Raw genomic sequence first — 8541 nt, 5'->3', positions numbered from 1 at the left:
AGCGGAGAACAAACAAAGAGATTATTGTAGGGTATGAAACCACCTCAAAGTTATCCTTTCTGATCGATATATTCAAGAGTTCGCAGTAAAATAACACGAAGCTATTCTTTCCGTTCAATCTATCCTAGAGTTCGTACTAGAATAACACCTTAAGACACAAATCAACCAAAACCCTAATGTCACCTAGATACTCCAATGTCGCCTCAAGTATCTGTGGGTATGATTATACGATATGCATCACACAATCTCAGATTCATCTATTCAACCAACACAAAGTACTTCAAAGAGTGCCCCAAAGTTTCTACCGGAGAGTCAAGACGAAAACATGCGCCAACCCCTATGCATAAGTTCATGAGGTCACAGAACTCACAAGTTGATCACCAAAACATACATCAAGTGAATCATGTGATATCCCATTGTCACCACAGATAAGCACATGCAAGACATACATCAAGTGGTCTCAAATCCTTAAAGACTCAATCCGATAAGTGTAACATCCCAAAATTCTAAATTTTGGAATGTTATAAACAAATAGATAGATTTGATTGATTGCTTGATTGATTGACTGAAAGTGAGTGAATTCGAAACCTTTTGAAAGTTAAATGAGAGGGAATAAAAGGACTTTCCCAAACTTTCATTTTTCATTTTATGCTCTCCGTGAATTCAAATGCTTTTCAAACACAAAACCCTAGAGAGAAGATGACATGACTTCTTCCATTTAAAAATGAAAAGGGTGTTTGAAAAATAATTGAATTTCATTTGGAAATATCCCAATTCTGAGACTTTATGCGACTCAATGATTTTCACGAGAGAAGATAAAATGACTTCTTCAAATTATATGAAATATGAGTTGGGAGTTTCAAAGAATTAAATTCAAAGCCCCTTTGAATTTATTTTCAATTTGGAATAGATCATCATGCATATTTATTTTCTTGCATTTTGGTCGATCCTAGAAATTTCACGCAACTCAAGGACCCTTGGATAGAGTTGGAGATTTCGTTATTTTCATATTTGAGAGTTTTCTCGAATTGAAAAGAGGATCATTTGATTTATTTATTTCATCCTCAATTATTTTCCGTTATCAAAAATATAAGAGAGGGAATAATATGACTTTCCCAAATTTAGGAAAATGAAGATTTAATAAATAGATCAAATTTTGTTTGCCGGAGTTTTATTTGCATTTTATTCGGATAGGGAAAATGCGCGTTTTTGAAAATTTTATTTTAGGTCCGGAGAAAAGTTCATTTTGTTCGGCTCATTTTTAGGAGTCGGGGAAAATTTACTTTATTAATTTTGGAGTTCGTTTAGATTTTCTTTTATTTATTTTTCTGCGCGCGAGACCGTTTAAAAAAAAAATCCGCAGCGCCTTGGGCCAAAGGCCCAAGCCACTAGCCGCCGGCCGGCCAAGAGGCCATAGCGCGCGTGCACCAGGGAGCCGCCGCTTCTTGCTTTCCTAGTCTTAGTAGGACTCTTGTCCTATGTTCGTTTATTCCGTATCTATTTCTAGATCTTTTCCTTTTGTTTCCTAATCCTAGTCTATTTCTTGTCCCCTACCCCAAGCAAAACCCTCCCCTCCCCAATATAAATACCCAAGCACCCCCCCCTCTAAACACATCAAACCAACACCTCTCCTCTCCTCTCCGCCGCCCCACGCCGCGCCGCCACACCCACGCCGCGCCGCCGCACCACCCAAGCCGCGCCTCACCCCGCGCCTCTCACCCGCGCCGCCGCCCTTGTGCATCGCCGCCGCGCCCAACGCCGCCCAACCCCGCGCCCTAGTGCCGCCACCGCCACCATGCGTCACCGCGCCGCCGCCGCCCTGCGTCAACGCCGCCGTCGCCGCCGTTCGCCGGAGGTACCGCGCCGCGTCTCTTCTTTCCCTCGGTTCGGTTTTTCTTATAAACCGTTCCGATTCTTTTCTTCTCTACCGATTCGTTTTCTTTCCGATTTTTCGCTAAACCGTTCCGGTGTTCTAGATCGGTTTTTCGTTTCGATCTCTTTTCCGAAAAACCCTAGATTGGTTTTCGTTCTTCTTTCGGACCGTTCGTCTCAACGAACGTGATCACCGATTATTTCCCGGTTAACGACGTCTGTTCGTATAACCGTTCTTCTTTTTCTTCTCGTCGGATTTATTCCGCGATCGCGATCTCAGATCCGATCTTCGTTCTAGTTTATCTTCTCGCTCGTTCAACGGAATCAGGTGATTCAAGCGCCTGGAGTTTCATCTCGAAACCGCCGTTTCGTCTAATCAACTTGAACAAGCTTTTGCTACAGTAAAATTTTGACCTAGATTCAACTTGCTAGAACCGAGTTGTTTTCTTCCGCCGTTTGTTTTTCGTCGTTTGTTCGGCTCGTTCTTTCTTTGCAACCGGAGTTCTTAAGTTGAACTTTCTGGTTCGTTCTCTTGTTCGATTTTTCCCTGTGCATTAGATGAGTACTTATTGTGTGGTTACTATTGCTTGCCTACGATAGATTGACCGGAGTATGACGATTAGATCTATCAAGAGTTTTGAGTGCGAATCATCTTCATCAACATTGCAGGCAAGTAACACTTGATCATATCTTTCCTACTACCCAGTTTTATTGCATTAGATCAAACCCTCAAACACTTGCATTGTTAGGATCTAATTAAATTGTGGGTTGGGAAGTAGAATTGAGGTAGTACCTATTACCTGTTACTTATAAAACCTTGGGAGTTACTTCTACGTTTGCTTATTATGCTATGCTATGCTAGTAGACGTGGATTGGGTGAGTGATATCTATGACAGATGTGAGATTGATAATTTTAATGGTTTATCTAAGGTGGCAACCTAAACACACATCTGGGTGGATTGAGGCACCTGATGTCTATCAGGACTTGCCTGTTTTTATTTTGGACCGCCACCCAGGCTCAAAGGGATCATAAGATTTTTCATGCTAGAAACTTCCGTGTGCAGCCACATGCTACTATGGGCTCTAGCATAGTTGACTAAGTTGTGCGAACTCTTACGGGGTGGACTAGCAGATGTAGGGGATGTAGGTGTACCGGTCTACCCCACATGTAAGGTGCTAGTGCTTCTGAAAGACTATGTCTCGGTCATCCGTTTCTCAAACACCATGTAGTGCGAGAAAACAAACGGAGGCGACCGAGTCATGTGGGGAAAAGTGCGCAAACCTCTGCAGAGTAACAAACTAATCATGATTAGCCGTGTCCCCGGTTATGGACATTTTGAGTATCTAGTTCTTGGTTTATCCTGTTGATCTCAACACGTTACTTATTATAATTTGTTTGGGTTTAATGAGTACTTTTAATTGGGATTGAGGATGCTATCAACCATTCTCAATGTTTAACAACCACCATGATAGTTAAACAAAATTATTCCTTTGATGTAGGGAAAAATTGGCTTTTTCGCAAAACTGTAACCATAGAGCTTTCCACCAGCCATATATGCATGTAGTATAGCCTATTCTTTCATTACTCTCTATGTGTTACATTGCCAGCATATTCCATGTGCTGACCCGTTTTCGGGCTGCAACTTTTCATGTTGCAGACTTTTCAGACGACGAGTAAGTGGTACGTTAGGGTTACGATTTCCTATACTCAACTTTGCCGTTGGTGTTGATGGGAATCCACAACCTTGTTGCTTCCGCTATATTTTGGATTGAGGTAATAGTATTTACGTTACTTTATACATGTGATTTACCTCTGTTATAAATCCTTCGAGTACTGTGTGTGTCAGCATACTGATCCAGGGATGACACATAAGCACAGAGACTTGATCCATTCGGGTCGGGTCGCTACAAGATGGTATCAGAGCACATGTTGACTGTAGGACGTGACCCTAGAAAATGACAAGCCCATAGGAAAGATTTTTCTCTACAACTTCATTTTCAAAAAAGATCTTTTTACCTCTCTTCTCTTCTGAGTTTATTCAAATATTCCCTTTTTAGTGAGACCATACCCCTTTTCCCTTTTGACCACTCGAAGATTTGACTGATGAGACCACTCCAAGGAGACAAGATATCGGACAACTAAGACCATTTGGAATGAAGAGGATTTTACCGTGTAAATGGAAACTACAACTGTTGAAGACTCCGAAGACTTGGAGAATTTGAAGGCTTTGAAGAATTTCCGGATTTGTATGACCTAGGAAGGCACCCCTTATGGAACTTGGCAGACTATGAAACCTGTCAATACCCGGGATCGAGGTGTATCGGAGAAGGACCGGAACATGGAGCATTAGAACTCAAAGTTTTGTCAAGAAAACTCTAAGACAGGAGATATCAATCATGAAATGAAAGCTCATGGCAGTAACATGGGCATAGACACGGCTATCCATGATGTTATCGCCCGCCTATGCTATTGTCACCGTGCGGAGTTAAAGCATGCAGATGCATGGAAGGATTGGATGGTAGGAAGCTGATGGAGCATCTATCTGCAAACGTTGGAGTGTTAACCTTAGCTGGTGTATTCACCAGGATCTGGAGTGTTACATCAGGAAGTTAAGATGGACCTACAAGAAGCAATATTTGACAATAAGGCAATTGGTGAAGAACTCAGGACCCAGAAGCTGAAAGTAGACAAGATGAAGGAGCAAAACATCGAGATACCGGAGATTTGACAATAACTGAAGGACAGTAGGATCATGGATCATGTCAAGGATGTTGAAACCGGCAGTTGGAACGTAACTCCAGAAATATTGAAGGACGTCGCGAGAGACTTCGCGTCAACAGAGATGATCTGGCAAAAGAACTTGAGCAGGACAAGCACGATTGGAAGAAGCCATCGAAGACATGAACATGACTTGAAGAGTTTGGAGACGTTGAAGATTCATTGACCTTTAGAAGACCAAACCCCTATTATATACCTACGTTAGATGCGACGTTTGTGAGCTGTCATTTGTTTGATGTTTTTTTCGACAGCCACAACAAAATCTGTCTTTTCAAAACTTTTGCTTGTATTGTGTGCATTCCTCTCTCTTGATCTCTCTTATCTCACCCCAAACCCTTGAACCCAATAGAGGATGAATGGCGATGAGCTTGTATTTTCTGGACCGATGAGTCAATTGGAGACAGACCGATGGATTCAGAACATGGAGGATCATATGGAGAACAACCCTATAGTCGGAAAGGATATGGCCCAGCATGCTCTTCAATGCTTTGAAAGAGGTGCTGCTACTTGGTGGAGGATGTACCAAACCATCAATGGATGGCAAGGAGTAACCACTTGGAAAGAATTTAAGTTGACCTTGCTAAAGTCTCAGTTTGTGTCCCAGAAGTTGAAGCCTTATGGAAAGGATATGAAGAAACCTTGTGCATGCAAGATTTGTGGAGAAATCGGGCACACCCATAAGGAACACAAGGATGAATGCCCTAATTGTGAAGGAAGTCACCCAACTGAAGAATGCCCAACTAGACAGATTACTTGTTTCTTGTGTCAAGGGACTACCCACTACCCTGCTCAGTGTCACATTTATCCCATGGTACAACGAACCATCCAGCTGAAGGAAGAAGCAAGGAAAGGAGCTCTCATGGAAGGTTTAGAAGAACCTGTGATGAAGAAAGAGGTGGAGGACACACCCAAAGAAGAGCCAATTAGACCCTGCACTAAGTCATGCTATTCATGTGGAGAAGAAGGACACATCTCCCAGAATTGTATGAACGGGAATCTAGTAGAATTCCCGACAGAGGAAGTAGAATATGACCCACGGGAAATAGAAGCCCTGATTGGAACGGAAAGGTCCAGGAAGAGAAGTAGGTTGGATTCGAGGAACAACCCAATTTCCACAAAGAAAGACCTGAGTCATATCACATGTTTCAGGTGCAAAAATTCAGGGCACTATTTCAATGATTGCCCAAGAGGGAAGAAAAGGATCCAAGGAGGCTATGTGATCATGAGGAAACCTCGAAACCTGTCAGAAGTAATGTGTTTCCGTTGTAATGGAGCAGGGCACTTTGCCAGAGGTTGTCCGAAGGAGAAGGAGACTTGTGATAAATAGTTGAGTTTGTAACAGAAGTAATATAGTAGTGGTAGTGAGAACATTTTCTTTTATATAGAGGTATTGAATTGAGGCATGTAATGGAAAAACAGGAGATTGTAATGATTTGAGAATTAATAAAGTTAGCCTCGTTGGTACTGATATGGATTTTATGAGTTGCTACTCTATGAAGGAGGATTTTGACCATTTTTGAGGATAAGAGAAATATGGTCTATGGAAGATTTGTGTATTTTAAGGGTGGTAGTACCCTGTAAGAACCTTTGACCCCAGAAAGGATAAAGATACTCCACTGCATGGATTTTGGGCAAAATGAAATACGAGTTTTGTCTCGATATGTGTGATGCCCCAAGAGTATGTGGGATGAAGTTGGAGACCGTCAGTTGTTTGGACCAAATGTGATCAAGGAGTCAGAAGAAAATGTTAAGTTGATTCGAGATAGACTGAAGGTAGCTCAGTCCAGGTAGAAGAGTTATGCAGACTTAAAAACGCAAGGAGGTAGTCTATGAAATTGGAGACAGAGCATGTCTTCATGTGTTCCCTCTGCGAGGAGTTAAACGGATTGGAGTTAAGGGACAGTTAGCCCCGAGGTTTGTAGGACCATACCGAGTTTTGGAGCGTATGGAGAAGTGGCCAACCAGTTAGAGTCACCCGGAGGACTGTCAGGAGTTCAAGATGTGTTTTACGTTTCCCAGTTGAAGAAGTGCCATGCAGAGATGGCCAATATTCCCCTATAAGGACGCTTGACCGCGGAAAGGATAATGATGTGGAGTATGGATTTCATAAGTATAAGTTTTATCACGGTATGTGGGACATCCCACGAGGATGAAGAGATGAAGTGTTATTGGATATAAAGGAGGTATGATGTTGGAAATATGGATCAATGGAAATTCCATGAAGAGTCTGAGTAATCATGTCCCCGTTTGGTGCAAATATAAGGAAAAGAGACAGTACATGGATTTTAAGTATGCCAGGAAGTTGGATGTTGGGATAATGATCAGTTGCCCAGATGATGAGTTCAAGATTTGCAAGTGATGAGATGGGCCATAACCCACAGGCCCCAGGACCTGCCAAGAAGCAAGCACACTCTTGCTGAAGGAAAAACCCTGGAAGAAGTTACGACTTGTATCAACCGACGATTCTATAGGAGTTTACGCAAAACCTGGAAGTAGTGAAGGAACGATAGATGGTTGTTTGGCTTGCAGAATCTATGGATTTTCCGAACTTGGTTCATCGACAAGAGAAATCCTGCAATGCTTGTGAGGTTGACCGAGTGTTAGTATGCGAGATTCGCTAAACTGTATACATAGTAATGATTTGGGTGCGGGATGGATTGATCACCATACCGACTTACTCTTATTATTCGCTTTGCTATATGGGATGGTAAATCTGAGTGACTTGCCTATAGTAGAGAGACGACGATATTAAACCTTGTTAAACCTTAGAATGGTATACGTAATTTTTCCCTTGTACACGACAGCTTTTGCCAACCGTAGGTTATACGGTGAGGATCAACCCAGATTCATTTCCTGCAGGAGAAACCATAAATTGTTGACCACCACGAGATATCGATAGTTGTTTAGCATTGGCGTCAGACCCGTCAACTATGAAGACCCAGTTTCGGGATAACCTTACCAAGATGAAAGGACAAAGGAATTGAGGAAAAGGTTATGCCACTACCGGAAGAGCCCAGAGAAGGGATTATCCTTAATATCTGAGAAGACTGACACTGTCAACGAAAAGGATGGAGTATATGAGTTTTGATGGAACCGTAACAATGTTTCTAAGGGTGGTAGCACCCGAGACCGCGGAGATGATCGATGGACTTTGAGAAGACCCCAAACCCTAACCTATTCTTTCTAGCCTCTCCGAATCTCGAGGACGAGATTCCTTTTAAGGGTGGTAGTTTGTAACATCCCAAAATTCTAAATTTTGGAATGTTATAAACAAATAGATAGATTTGATTGATTGCTTGATTGATTGACTGAAAGTGAGTGAATTCGAAACCTTTTGAAAGTTAAATGAGAGGGAATAAAAGGACTTTCCCAAACTTTCATTTTTCATTTTATGCTCTCCGTGAATTCAAATGCTTTTCAAACACAAAACCCTAGAGAGAAGATGACATGACTTCTTCCATTTAAAAATGAAAAGGGTGTTTGAAAAATAATTGAATTTCATTTGGAAATATCCCAATTCTGAGACTTTATGCGACTCAATGATTTTCACGAGAGAAGATAAAATGACTTCTTCAAATTATATGAAATATGAGTTGGGAGTTTCAAAGAATTAAATTCAAAGCCCCTTTGAATTTATTTTCAATTTGGAATAGATCATCATGCATATTTATTTTCTTGCATTTTGGTCGATCCTAGAAATTTCACGCAACTCAAGGACCCTTGGAGAGAGTTGGAGATTTCGTTATTTTCATATTTGAGAGTTTTCTCGAATTGAAAAGAGGATCATTTGATTTATTTATTTCATCCTCAATTATTTTCCGTTATCAAAAATATAAGAGAGGGAATAATATGACTTTCCCAAATTTAGGAAAATGAAGATTTAATAAATA

The sequence above is a fragment of the Triticum dicoccoides genome, chromosome 5A (assembly GCF_002162155.2).
Source record: "Triticum dicoccoides isolate Atlit2015 ecotype Zavitan chromosome 5A, WEW_v2.0, whole genome shotgun sequence".
Taxonomy (NCBI): domain Eukaryota; kingdom Viridiplantae; phylum Streptophyta; class Magnoliopsida; order Poales; family Poaceae; genus Triticum; species Triticum dicoccoides.
This window is presented reverse-complemented; position numbering follows the sequence as displayed.